General features: G+C 46.8%; 1 protein-coding gene across 3 annotated transcripts in view; it reads left to right on the top strand.

The window, feature by feature from the left end:
* Positions 1–14,664, top strand: part of ASTN1 (astrotactin 1) — a 211,587-nt gene that overhangs the window by 116,921 nt on the left and 80,002 nt on the right. The gene's annotated exons all lie outside the window — the stretch shown is intronic.

Raw genomic sequence — 14,664 nt, 5'->3', positions numbered from 1 at the left:
GCCTTGGCCACCTTGATGGGTGACCTTCATTGGGAGAAGGACAGGGAGAGTGTGATCCTGTTACGCTTGATATCTCAGCTGTTTTTGACGCCATTATCCATGGTATCCTTTTGAGCTGCCTTAGTGAGATGGGTATGGGAAGCACTATTTTGCAGTGGCTCAGGCCCCACCTGCAGGGTCTGTATCAGAGAAAAGCATTGTGTGTTTGTTTTTTGGCCTCCTGGCAGTTGTGCTCTGGGTTGCTGCAGGGTACCATCTTGTCCACAATGCACTCTACATGGGGCTGCCCTTGAGGTTGGTCCAGAAGCTACAGCTGGTGCAAAATGTGGCAGCTCAGGTACTCCTTGGGGCAGGATATCGGCAACGTGTACCCCCCCTCTATTGAAATACTTGCACTGGCTGCCAGTTAGCTACTGGGGTAAGTTCAAGGTGCTGGTTTTGGTGTATAAAGGAACCAGGATACCTGAGACTGAGACTGTCATAGACCTGGTTGATCACTGCACTCTGCAGGTGAGAGCCTCCTGCAGATTCTGTCTTTTCAGAAGGTCCTTTCTGCAAAATGTAGGAATCAGGACTTTCGGTGCCGTCTCACCTCCGCTTTGGAATTCCCTCCCACCACATATTAAACATATTAGATCTTCCTCTTTCAACGGACCTTTTAAGTTACCAGAATCATAGAATTGTAGAGTTGGGAGGTACCCCAGGGGTCATCTAGTCCAACCCCCCGCAGTGCAAAAATCCTGCCCACAGAAAAGTTGAGATCTTTCCCAGTCAGGAATTGTTTTGAATATGCTTTGGAGTTGTTGCTGTTGCTGCTGCTGTTGTTTGCTTTATCACTTGTTGTTTGCCACACTGAGGTTCTTTGGAATGAAGGGCAGGATAAAGGCAGTTCTTAGTAACTGCTCTGAAAGATATGCCTGTATTGCAAGCTAGCTAGCAAATTAGTAAAACTCCTCTGTCTAAGGACCAAAATCCCAAGGTTGTAAGTCATTAGTACAGTAGAGAGACAAGTGTATGATTGCTGCTTTTATTGGCTTAAGTGCAAATGCACTCTGTGTGTGTGTGTGTGTGTGTGTGTGAGAGAGAGAGAGAGAGAGAGAGAGAGAGAGCACTGCCCCCTAGTGTTCAGTAGTGCTTACACAGAAGACAAAGTTTGCAGGAGCATTCCTGAATGTCTCCAAGTTCTAAGATTACGAGATCATTGCCCAGAGATCTCAGATTTGCCTTGAAGGAGCGCAAAGCAGCAAGAGGACCACTTTTCTGTGAATATAATATCAAATATAAATATAACTAAATCATAAAGCATAATCTTCCTTCCTTCCTGCCTGCCTGCCTGCCTGCAATTTTTTATTTTGAATGTGAACAAGATTAAGGGATCATCATAATCATCATCAGTTTGTGATGGGATGTCATCAAGTCCTATTGCTCCCAGGGGGACTTTGTGAATCAGTGTGCGCTGCAGCAAGAAGCCCTGTCTTCTCGCTACTAAAGCGGTGGGTGGATGAATAATCTTTTTCTGAAGTCTTGGAGGAAAAAAAATTGGAGTGGAATGAGAACAGTGCAACCCTTGAACCTTCTTGTTAGGGAATCTAGTGGTCTTCTACCTGATTCTGAAGTAGACCATTGATCTGATCCAGGTCATGATCTGCCTGGATTGGATCAGGTGATTTTGCTTTGGTATCCAAGCACAGCAGATTTCTTCTCCATTCTTAGAGATGGGCAACGTGATTGGCTTCTTATTTTGTTCTCTGTGAATGGTTTAAGCACTTTGATCATGCATGCTTTGTGAGTTGTGCTACAGACTTGATTCTGCACATTTATCATTATTTTTTATTACGGTCTTTTCCATGAGTATGACCCATCCAGAGTTGAGGATATTGAGATCTCAGTAGGTTCAGTGGGAGAATCAAGTACATACTTAGGTCCCATTGATTTAAATTGAAGTTAACAGTAAACTTTTTGTGTTTTGAGGTTGTGTTATATGAATCAACACATTCATAAATCATTTTCTGAGTGTAGAAATGTATACTGCTTTCCTTTCCTTTGGAGCAAGGCTGGGGGGTCTTGTCACCTTGGCAGCCCCATACATAATACCCAGGCTTGTCCTTTTTTTGGGGGGGTCCCTGTTGTTATTATTATTATTTTGCTACTTGCACTTTAGATCTGTTGGATCCCCTCACTTTTATTTCTTTTTTTCATTTTTTAAAAATCTGCTCCCAGCACTGCTGCCAAATTACCAGGAGAGCACAAGTGCTGACTTAAGTGTGTGGGAAATTGCTCAGATTAGAGCTTAATCATAGTGATGGCCTGTGTGCTAAGGAGAAAAGGGGTCTAGCCTGCTGGCATCTGCAAGAACGCTAAGTGTGGATTAATTATCCCTTCACACTCTTTAGCCACACTATCATAATCACAATCATGGTGGTTAAAGAATGTCAAAAGAGGGCAGAATTTGATTCTGTGCCCCCCCTCCCCATTCAGCGCAGGTTTATGGCTGAAGTGGGGATTCTAATCCATGTTAATTAATGGAAGTAGTGGACCAGCAAGTTTAATTAAATTAAAATGCAGTGAGTGCAGTGTTCTTGTGTGAGAGAAAAGCCAGGCAAGCTCCATGAAGTTGTGCAGCTGTAGCTAAACCCCACATGCGTTCTCCCTGCCTCCCAATGACATGGCTTTGGTAAGTACTCTCATTGTTGGCGAGTCTCAGTGCATCGTGATTCAACACTCCCTGGGTTAATTAACAATAATTTCCCGTTAACATCCGAACGGGGAACCTATGGTGACCAGGATCAAAAGAACCCAGGGTCCCAGGATTGCTGCCTTTTTCAGTTTCCAGTAATCACAGTTTCCCAGTTTAGGAAATCCCAGACCGAGAAGGGAGTGTTACGATATAGAAGCAATGTGGCCACGAGCTGCTGCTAGCTTGGAAGCAAAACATAATGGGAATGTTAGGACTGTTTCCGTGGGAAACAGAGGGACAGTCTCTTCACAATGCAAAGCACCGGAATTAGCTCACAGTGTAATATGAGCTGTACAGGAAGTACAGTAGGTGGAGTTTGTCTCTCTGCTGTTGGAGTTTGAAGAGAGCAAACGTGTTTCTCTGTAACGCTGCAAAGACAGAAATAAAGGCATGTAAATACGTTTCTGTCTATCTCTTTCCCCTGCCTGGGGGGGAGGCAGGAAAGAGTGGTGTGTTCTTCTCACGAGGAGGAGGATGGCCGATCGCGACCTAGCCTGTATCCTGCCGGGGAATGCAGACAGGGAGGTCAACCGGAGAATCAAGCCAGGTGCCTGGAGAATTGCCAGTTTCTTCTGAAGGCAGGCTTGAATTATAAATTATTATTTATAATAATAAATTATTATTATTATTGAATCCCGACAGGGAGGAGGGAAGGGGTGGCTCGTGGAGGTGTGAGGGCACAAGGAAAAAACCTTTGCATATCTTAACTTACCTAACTGAGCCATGCATGTCCAGACTGAGCAGTCCAATTGCCAGCTCGCTTTGCTGGGGAAATGTGCAAGGCCGTTCAGTGACCAAGCTCAATCACCCACTGCATTCTGTTGACATTACCCACACACTTCCCAGCATACCAAAGGGTTAGAAACTTGGCATTTAAAACAGAAAGGAAGAAAACAGAAAGCTCAATTCAGTACGACCTTTTCCTTTATATGGGGAAGGCTTTTATAAGAGCATGGGAACTTCAAGGAACTACAGAGATTTTTTTCTTACGGAAAGAAATATGTTGTTTTTTTTAAAAAAAGAAAGTGCAGAACTTGCCCTTGGTCATAAACACTCTAATCAGAACGTCTTTGGGCCTTTGCTTTTGAAATGTAGCTTCAGATAACACTCTTCCAGCTCACCATCACACGCCTCAGCCGTCTCATCCTCCCACCCAAGTTCCCACTGCCTTTTCAGGGCTCTGTGATTTTCATCACTATCTGATTCTTCCAGGGGACGGATCCTATGTCTTCCAAGGCTTTGTTGTCCCCCCTTTGCTCTTATTTGTAACCCCCTAGGAGACTCATCTTGTCAATTTGCAGTGGATTTTTATTTTATCTGTTTGCTTACAAATCTTCAGAAAGAAACAGCACACCAAGCACACCTTTTGCCTCTCCTCGACCTGCCCAGCTACTCAAGATTGCATTTAGACCTTGCCGTTGCTGATATGCCTGCAGATGTGATTGTCCGCCAGTTAGTGCCTTCCTTCTCCTCCTTTTCTCCCTCTCTGCCTTCTGCTCTCTGCCTTCTGCCCTCTTGTCTCTCTCTGGCTCATTTGTTCCCCCCTTTTTATATTCTTCCATCTCCTAGCCTATGTCCTCCCATGGCATGTAAGGTTCTCTTAAGGCTGCCTTGCACGAGTTCTGTACCCAGAGTGGAATGAAGTGGCTGAAGCAGATGAGTCTGATGGTTTGGAACCAAAAGCTGTTGGAGCAGGAGGCAGACTAAATGGTTATGAGCATACTTGGGAGGAACGGGACGCAGGTGGCGCTGTGGTCTAAACCACTGAGACTAGGGCTTGCCGATCGGAAGGTCAGCGGTTTGAATCCCCGTGACAGGGTGAGCTCCTGTTGCTCGGTCCCTGCTCCTGCCAACCTAGCAGTTCGAAAGCACGTCAAAGTGCAAGTAGATAAATAGGTACCGCTCTGGCAGGAAGTTAAATGGCGTTTCCGTGCGCTGCTCTGGTTTCGCCAGAAGCGGCTTAGTCATGCTGGCCACATGACCCAGAAAAACTGTCTGCGGACAAACACCGGCTCCCTCAGCCAGTAAAGCGAGATGAGCGCCGCAATCCCAGAGTCGTTCACGACTGGACCTAACTGTCAGGGTTCCTTTACCTTTATACTTGGGAGGAGATGAATTAGTTAGGTCTGTAAAGAGAATGTTATTGCTTGTATGGTGTGGACTTCATGAACCCATAAATTCTGGGTTCAAATGCCCCCTCATCCTCAGAGCTCATTGGCTAACAGTTGGCCACTGTATGAGCCACTCCTATCTCTCAGCGTTGTAAAGAGGTATAGACCATTTGAACTTTTTTTAAAAAAAGCGGTTACTGGGGGCGTAGTATAGGGGACACTGTTGGGTCTCAGATGATAGGCAAGTTTTCAGATCTCCCCTCAGCCATGAAGTTTACTAAATGGCCTTTACTCACTCAGTATCTTTCAGCCTAACCTACCTCGCAGGTTAGTTCCATGTTTTGTATGTACCGTATTTTTCGCCCTATAGGACGCACCGGCCCATAGGACGCACCTAGATTTGGGGGGGGGGGAATAAAGGGGAAAAATTTATCCCCCCCCCCCAGGCACGGGGCTGGGGAAGCTCGGGCTTTGGCAGCTTTGGCATCGCTCTGGGAGCTTGTGGGGCTGGGGGCGGGGAAAGCGGAGCTTCCCCCTCCCCCAGCCCCAAAACAAGACCCAGAGTGATGCCGAAGCTGCGTGCAGCTTTGGCATCGCTCTGGGAGCTTGCGGGGCTGGAGGAGGGGAAAGCAGAGCTTCCCCCTCCCCCAGCCCCCAGAACGGGACCCAGAGCCATGTGGAAGCTGCGTGCAGCTTTGGCATCGCTCTGGGGGCTTGCGGGGCTGGAGAAGGGGAAAGCCCTCCGCCAGCCTTCTAGCCAAGTCGGGGGACAGCGGGAAAGGCGCGCTGCGCCTCTCCCGCTGTCCCCCGAGTTTGCAGGGCTGGCGACAGGGAGGAGCAGGCTTCTCCCCCCTGCCAGCCTTCTAGCCAAGTCGGGGGACAGCGGGAAAGGCGCGCTGCGCCTCCCACTGCCCCCCGAGTTTGCGGGGCTGGCGACGGGGAGGAGCAGGCTTCTCCCCCCGCCAGCCTTCTAGCCAAGTCGGGGGACAGCGGGAAAGGCGCAACGCGGGAGGGGAAAGGCGTGCTGCGCCTCCCGCTGTCCCCCGAGTTATGCGGGGCTGGCGACGGGGCTCTCCTGAAGCCTGGAGAGTGAGAGGGGTCGGTGCGCACCGACCCCTCTCGCTCTCCAGGCTTCAGCGAAAGCCTGCATTTGCCCCATAGGACGCACACACACATTTCCCCTTCATTTTTGGAGGGGGAAAAGTGCGTCCTATAGGGCGAAAATTACGGTAATCATAATGCATTTACATAATTCTGAGTTCACTGGCCCAGCCCAAATAATTTTATCATCTGAGGGCAGAAAATCCAAATGTGCTCTCACCATCCACCCACAGCAGTAAAAAGGACCTAAAATGGGTGTGATGTGGCCAAATAGACATTTTTATAAACATCAAGTCTAACAAGATGCCATGGAAGAAAAGATCAGCGGTAGCTCATGGGGCACGACTTCAGCCGTGTTGTGTCCATCATGCCATAACTATGTATTTCATGTTCTATCTAAACAGTTTGCACTGAATACATGCAGTAACTGGCAACTAACTGTCCTTTAACAGCATCCGGAATCTGATGCCAAAAATCATCATCTGCCTCACATTGTAGGAAAAGCCCTTTGGCTGCATGGATCTGCTTTGTTGATGATGTAGCTTCAAACTAGGGAAGAAGGGGGGTGGAAAGCCTGCAGCTCTGTTTATTTCCTTTCCCCCTTTAGGCTGGCTCAAGGACTGGGTTAAGCGGCTGGTGGGATACAGGCAGCCGATTTCTCACCAGTAAATGTCTCTGGCAGGAAAGACTGCAGACTGAGATCTTGCAGTGTGCGTTCAAGTGGCCTGCTTTGAGCAATTTGGGATTTAGTAGCCATCAAACAACACAATTTATTGCACTCATCCTGCAAATGAGCTTGAAGGAAAGGGACTGGATTGTCTGGGTCAGACCATTGACCCTATCAGCTCTTGTGCCATGGACCACTTGACATTCTTCACAGCAGATTAGAGCTCCACGGTCTCGGGGCATATTCCTAACTGGTACTGCAGGAAAGAGAACTTCTAGGTACCAAATTATAAGAAGGAAAAACAACAACAGCCACATGGGCTGCCTAGATTAGAGCCGAGTTGAAACTTGGCAGAAGTGGGGGGGGGGGGGAGTTAGTGCACCCCTGAAATATGACCCCCCCCCCAACAATAGGTTGACAAAGGAGCTCAGATGATATGACCATGTTTGTGGAGGAAAGGAACACATCCTCTTTGAGCTTCTGCGCAGCTCAAATGCCTCGCCATGGGAGATATTCCCTCTTCTCTGTCCTTAGTGACTTCAGTGCATCAGGTGACACATTCTTCACATGATCCCTATTTGGCTGGAACTACAATACCTTCTCCACTCACCTGGCAGTGAGCTCCATTGAACTCAATACGATTTTAAAATTTGTGAGCAAAACTTTGATAATGCAGTACTCCCGTCTGGATAAATGGGGGGGGGGAGGAAAGTCAAGGGTAGGGAGGAGGGGGCTGCTTCTAAAAATAGACCCCCCTTGCTTTAACTATGATTTGTTTGCATACTTCAAGGCCACTCTTGTTTCTTCATCCCCTCTCACTTTCCCGCTGCCAAAGAATTAATCTCAGAGCATGGGCACGACTTCTGGCTTATGTAGCTGTGCACAGCTCCAGGTCCACTTGCTGGCTCTCTCTCCATAGCAACAACACCATCTTCAAAATCATCTGTAGAATGTAGAAGCAGGGCAGTCAAGTAAATGCAGTGGGTGGCTTGTTGTGAAAAATGCTCATTTATAAGAGGATAACTGAAGTGGTCAAAGGAAAAGGATTCAGGACATAGTTTGGCACAATACTCATATGCCAGGCAGGGCCGTCTTAAGTATATCCGGCGCCGTGGTGCAAATATCCCTCTGGTGCCCCCCCTTCCCAGGGTTGCTGACCTTTTTACGGCACTGCCGGCAGCTTTGTGGGGCTGGAGGAGGCGGGCAGCGGCTGAGGAAGAGGCGGTGAGGGCTGCGAGCTGATGCTGGGAGGTGCTGCGCCCAGCCTCCGCCTCTTCCCTGGCGCCCGTGCCGCGGTGGCCATGGCAGGTGGAGGCTCTGGGTGTGGCGCTTCAGCGTGGCATGGCAGAGGCAGGGGAAGGCAGCGAGCTGATGCTGGGAGGCGCCACGTCCAGTCGCTGCCTCTTCCCTGGCGCCCTCCAGAACTTGGCACCTTGTGCCACTTGCCTCTATGGGCAAGATGCCCCTGGTGCCAGGTCTGCTTGCTGCAACTTGGGCAGGGGTGGCCCTGGAGTCAAGGCTTAGAAAGGCATTGGAAACATGTTCCCTGGTCTCACAGGAGATGCCGGTCATCTTGAGGAAGCTGTGGAAGACGTTGCAAGTTGGATGAGTGGTTGTTTGGCCAGGGAGGGTTTCCTCCGAGCTCAGTTGGGTGTCTGGGAACCAGGCTGAGGAGAGAGCTTTCCCCCTTTATTCTCTCCCTACCGGGGCAGCCCCAGGCAAAAGACCCCATGTATCCTGCGCAGTCCTTTCCCAAGCTGCCCTACATAGAATTTTCTTATGGAAGGGGAGATTTATTTTTAGAGTAGTGAGCAAAAACTTTATACTTCTCTTGTCTAATTACACTTTTAGTGCACCCCTATCTTTGGCAGGATGCCCTTTTTGAAGTCATTAGTCTTCTCAGCAGGAAGAGATGATCATCAAAGACTCTGTTTCCCAGCAACCCCTGCTGTGTCGTTATGCGCCAGAGGATTGCTGAGAGAGCCTGCTAAGTCGGCTCTTTGCTTCCCCAGCCTTAAGCAGAGATTTCTTTGAACTGGGGCCCAGGGAGAGGGCTGCCGACTCTCTATCTCCAGACTCCTTTCTGAGAATTTCATTTTGAAACCAATTTAGCAATTAAAAGCAGCACAGGACATCAGAAAATGCAGGACAGGGGATTGTGAAATAAATAGCTGTGCAGAATTGTCCTAAAAGGGGTAGGGTGGGGGGGAGCTTGTTCTCTGTTGGGTCCATGAACCCCTCCCAGATTATGCGCTGCGTACTGCAGGTAGGGCCTGTAATCCTATGCAAACTGGTTATACAGTATACAAAGGCTACATATCGCTACCAAAGGGCAAGTCACCAAATGCCGCTTGCAAAACTGCTGGCAACGTTTTTTTGTTTCTCCTGAAGCAAACTTTGGGATTTCTTTTCAGGCAAACGGTCTGAAGAATTCTGATGGAACCCAAAATATTCCAATGCTACTAGCAAAATATCAGAAGAAACCTGCTAGATCAAACCAAAGGCCTATCTGGTACAACATCCTGTTTTCCAAAGTCCAGTGTTACCTCGGGTTAAGAACTTAATTCGTTCTGGAGGTCTGTTCTTAACCTGAAGCTGTTCTTAATCTGAAGCACCACTTTGGGGCATCCTGCTGCCACCGTGCCGCCAGAGCACGATTTCTGTTCTCATCCTGAAGCAAAGTTCTTAACCCAAGGTACTACTTCCAGGTAGGCGGAGTGTGTAACCTGAAGCATCTCTAACCCGAGGTACCACTGTAGCCAGTCAGATGCCTTTGGGGACAGATGCCTTTGCACAAGACTTGGCATCAGATGTGAAATGAAAAGAAAAGAAGGGAAAGCCCTTGGTCAGTTGACTGGTTAAATATAGTCAAATATTTGTTTAATTTTGTCAGAACAATAAGAAACAACAGAAATAATTATACTATTTAGAAAAATTACTTTCTTCTGAGAAGCCTGTACTCTTTTTAATTAGGAGAATCACTACCACATTCTTTTGACTTCAACTGATGGGTAAGGACCCACAAGTTGTATCCCTTTTGCATCCCTCCATAGGTGACCTTAGGTGAGTCACAGCAATTGTGCCATCCACTGCCATGCCTTTTTTGTTGTTAAGGTAAAGGTACCCCTGCCCGTACGGGCCAGTTGTGTCCGACTCTAGGGTTGTGCGCCCATCTCACTTAAGAGGCCGGGGGCCAGCGCTGTCCGGAGACACTTCCGGGTCACGTGGCCAGCGTGACGAAGCTGCTCTGGCGAGCCAGCACCAGCGCAGCACACGGAAATGCCGTTTACCTTCCCGCTAGAAAGCGGTACCTATTTATCTACTTGCACTTAGGGGTGCTTTCGAACTGCTAGGTGGGCAGAAGCTGGGACCGAAAGACAGGAGCTCACCCCGCCGCAGGGTTTCGAACCGCCGACCATGCGATCAGCAAGCCCTACGCGCTGAGGTTTTACCCACAGCGCCACCCACGTCCCTGTTTTTGTTGTTACCTAGCTTTAAAAACGTGGGTGGTGCTGTGGTCTAAACCACTGAGCCTAGGGCTTGCCGATCAGAAGGTCGGCGGTTCGAATCCCCGCGACAGGTTGAGCTCCCATTGCTCGGTCCCTGCTCCTGCCAACCTAGCAGTTTGAAAGCACAAAGTGCAAGTAGATAAATAGGTACCGCTCCGGTGGGAAGGTAAAGGGCGTTTCCGTGCTCTGCTCTGGTTCGCGGCAACCCCAGAGTCGTCCGTGACTGGACCTAACGGTCAGGGGTCCCTTTACCTTTACAAAAGGAACAACAAAAGAATGGAAACACAATTACAAGATGCAAAGGGAAACAAGGATCACACGACACTGAAAGCTCTCCTTAACAATGTTGTGGGAAATCAAATGCTCCTAAGTTGTTTTGAGCTGAGCAGAGACCTGAAGCTGCTATTTGCATTTCCAGGGAAGCTCCCATTGGCAGCCAGGGAGGATTTCCTTGAAATGCAAATGGAAGGTTTAGAAGGGGAAAGTTGTTAGGACTGTGGGAAAGAGTAAACATTCCCTCATTATGGGTCCTGAGGTTGCTCAGGCTTCTCTGCAGCTCCTCTTTCCACAACAAAATTGTGCATGCTCATTCCAGACAACTAACATGTCTCATTTCAGCCTTGCATCCAAGTAAGTAAAGAATGCAGTCTTACTTGACTATTAACAGCACAATCCTATGCTTGCCTACTCAGATGTCAGCCCCACTAAGTTCAATGAGACAGCCCAAGATAACTGTGTATATAGGCTTGTAGCCTGAGTGTGTTAGATATACTCATATCTCTTAGGCCCCAGATTATTTCACAGTGGCTCTGATCTACCACAATGCATTTGGCTTTCCTTTGAATAAATGTTTTGGCTTTTTCCGCATTCCATAGGAATTGTGCAGTTTGATGTCTGTGGGTACAGATCAATATTGTTCTATTTATGGAGATGGTTAGCTATGACCTTCATGATGTGAGTTGGCTCATTAGAACTGAAATTTTACACTTACCTGGTAGAAAGTCCCAACAAAATCAAGGGGGTTTACTTCTGAGTAAACATGTTGAGGTGTGCCCTGTAAGAGCCATATTTGGTGTGGTACAACACACAATTTTTCCATAGAACGCACAGCAACCGTCTCCATGTATGAATCACTTCTCCTTGCCGTCCCCAAGAAACAGATTCACTGCCTCGTTTTAGGTGTCTCCGCTATTATTTTCTTCAATTTTGTAGGGTTATGACATCAATTAGTACATCTTAAAAGGGAAATTAGACACTAATAATAAAGTAGTGGTTTTAAATATTTATTTAACAATAATGTATGATTAAAACATGTTTTAATGTTCATACCGTAAATGGATTCTTTGATCTCTAAAATGATGGCAGGAGGCGAGGGGGACATCATATGCCTACTCATTGGGGATGAGCCATAACTCAGGTGCAGGCAGAAGATTCTCAGTTTATTATTGTTAATTTTCCCACAATTAGCCCTGCTGAAATTTGTTTTCCTGGCATTCATTCTCTTTGTGCTCTTCCCAGCGGCCATTTCTCCTTTGGTTACTAAGTGTACTTTTGCACAAGTAGCAGTATACAACGACAAGCTGGATTCTACAAGTTGTATAAACAGTAATTGAGAAACTTGGAATAATTTGGTTTAATTTCTAAAGAAGGGTGTCAGTCATATATATGATTTGAACTTCTTAGGGTAGTTCTCTGCTACCCTTACTTTGACAAAGCTGGCCCCATAGAAGATTTCCCTTCTGTTTTCACAATTGCATCTCTACTTCACAGTTTGTGATGCTGATCATTACGCATACCATTGTGCTTTCAGGTTGCTGCATAAAATGTGAAGTAGCCATGGAATCCATTTAAGACTAGATTCAGAATAGCTTTTACAAAGAGCTGAAAGCAGTTTGAGAGAGGCATCATTTCCTGTGGTGTACGCACGCATTTCCTTTTTCCACTGTTGACCTTGCTTAAACAGGTTTTGAAACAAATACTTAAAAAAAAGCAAAAACCCAACAACATTATTTATTAAAAGTTTGTCCTGCTCTTCCATCTTTTATCCTTGCAAATAACTTCCATGGTAGTTTTGGCTAGGACTGAGTGGCCCATTTGCATCCCGCGAGCTTTTGGACTGAGCAGGAATTTGAACAAAGATCTCTTCAAAGTCCAGCACTGTATCCCAGCCTTTCCCAACCTGGTGCCCTCCAGATGTTTTGGAACACAACTCCCATCATTCCTGATCCCTGTCAGGCTGATGGGAATCATAGTCCAAAACATTTGGAGGACACCACCAGGTTGAGAGAAGCTGCTCTATCCAGTCTACCAACCTTATATACCACAAAATGCCTCTTTCAAAGTGCTTTCAACTCCAGAAAAAAATACTAACTGTCTCTAGTATAAGATTTCATTTAATTGTGTACAGCTGGAGCTTCAACACTTTATCTCTTAGCAGAAGCAGCAGAGAAACATTCTCTATAGGTTCTTTTCTATTTCCATTTCCCATTTTTTATCAGTTTCTTTAGGCATGGGAAGAATTCTAACATGCCCAACTCCCTTTAATCTTATTTTCCGAAGACTAAATGTTTCCAGTTCCTTATAGAAGGCATGTAACAGTTCCATTTCTGAAGTCCCATTAGGACCTACTGCATGTATGTAGCTTACCCATTCTGTCAGGCCTCTCTCCTGGATGAGTCTCCCGAGCTGTTATAATAGGGTGGGGGCAGGTGGGGGGGTCATTATCTGTCTCTCCTTTGAAGTTTTCAGCTTTCAATTCAGAAACAGGTAGCTGCAGAGCAATATTTAATTCAGATACCACTCTCTGTCTCTTCTCCCTCCTCCCTTTCTCCTGAAGCTTACACTATTTATAGGTGTACTTGAAAGCAAGTCAGCTATATAAGTAGCTCATTACCGGCCCCACATTTCACATTTAATGAGTTCTGCTGCAATTCTACCATTGGTTTCTGAAGCTTAGCCTCCACATTGCACAATGGTTTCCATAGCAGGGATCCCAGTGGCTTTCAGGTCCGATTCTGTTTCAGCCAATTTCCTTCTGCTTGTAGACTTGAAACAGTTCACAGAGGAGGAAAAATTGACAGAATTTTGTTTTCAGAGAGCCAACCGGGGCTCGGCTACATTTTCTTTTATCTGGCATCCTAGCTGGAGGTGGCGACAGATCGTCCTAAAGACTAGGTCTTCTTTTGTTGTACAGGCCACACTGGCCTGCATGGGGCCATACTAATGACCCAAGAAGCCAAATGTCTCTAAATTCCTGCTGGCCAATATGTGTTTTGAAAGGAAAGGAAGCTTGGTGATTGAACTTATTTCACTTCTAGCCGACTCTTTTCTCTGCGTAGTTGAGAAGTAGCTCCCTTTCTATTCTGCTTGATGAAGAGTTTTGACTAACTCAACAACATCTGTACTCCAGTCCTGCTGAAACAGAGGTCATAGCTTAGCAGCCTTGGTGGCTCCAGCTGAAAAGTTCCCCTGTAGGTGATCTCATTGGACAGCCACGGCAAGCCACAGTCAGCCTTGGGTTAGAAAGGCAAGGTTCTAAAGCTGTGACCTATGGCCAAGAAGGCAAACACTATAGCCAGTGTCTCTTATCCTATTCAGTTACATATTGACATATATGGGTCAGCGTCTTCAGAACCTCTGAGGTATTTTGTAACAATTTCACAGTTGGGCAGAAGTTCTGAAGTAGCCATCAGCTGGTGCATTATATATTAGCCCACAGTGAGAGTGTGGAATTGCTATTGCACACATAACATTCCTTTCTTATGCGCAAAACTGTGGGAAACCCCTTTTTGCCACACTTTGATTGAGACTTGATGGGATTTCCAGGGTCTGGATCAAATTGCTCTGTGGACCATATCAAGTCTAATTGGTTGGCTGTTCATTCATGGATAATACTCAGGATAGAGAACTTGCTGTTCCTGACTTGTTGTTGTTGTTTAGTCGTTTAGTCGTGTCCGACTCTTCGTGACCCCATGGACCAGAGCACGCCAGGCACTTCTGTCCTCCACTGCCTGACTTAGGCTCACGTTAAAATTCCCCAAAAGTCCTACTTCCATTTTAAACATAGTGCTAGGCTGGTCTCCTGACTCCTAATGTGTCGCAATGATTTGTTTTTGCTGCTGTAGTTTGATTACTTAGGGCTGCAATGTTTAGTAGACTAATTGGTTAAAATAATCATTTTAACTCACAGATATGGTGAGATCCAGGGCTCATCCAGAATTACTTCTGTGCCATGCACAGGTCTGCTATTTAAAGCTCCCTGTCTGAGCTGTTTTCTTTTCTTTTTGCTCCAGCAAACCCCCACTCTTTACCACTTAATCAGAGCAAACGTCAATCCACAGAAAACCCCAAATTTCTGTTTTTTCCACGGATTCGGCATTAAAGAGCAGGTTTTCCTGGGGAAAGCAGAGGGGCAAAAGAAAAAGTGCTTGGAGCTTTTAAGTGTGGACCTGTTCCTAGAAAGCTCAAGGCAAAAGCTAAGTGTGGGTGAGCCCCCAGAGGGCCCCATAACCACAGCCAGGGCTTGCTGCAGCCCCCCAG

This window comes from Podarcis liolepis, assembly GCF_965112155.1.
Source record: "Podarcis liolepis genome assembly, chromosome: 6".
In the NCBI taxonomy this organism is placed as follows: Eukaryota; Metazoa; Chordata; class Lepidosauria; order Squamata; family Lacertidae; genus Podarcis; species Podarcis liolepis.
Note: the sequence above shows the minus strand (reverse complement) of the source record. Positions and strands in the feature narration are given on the sequence as shown.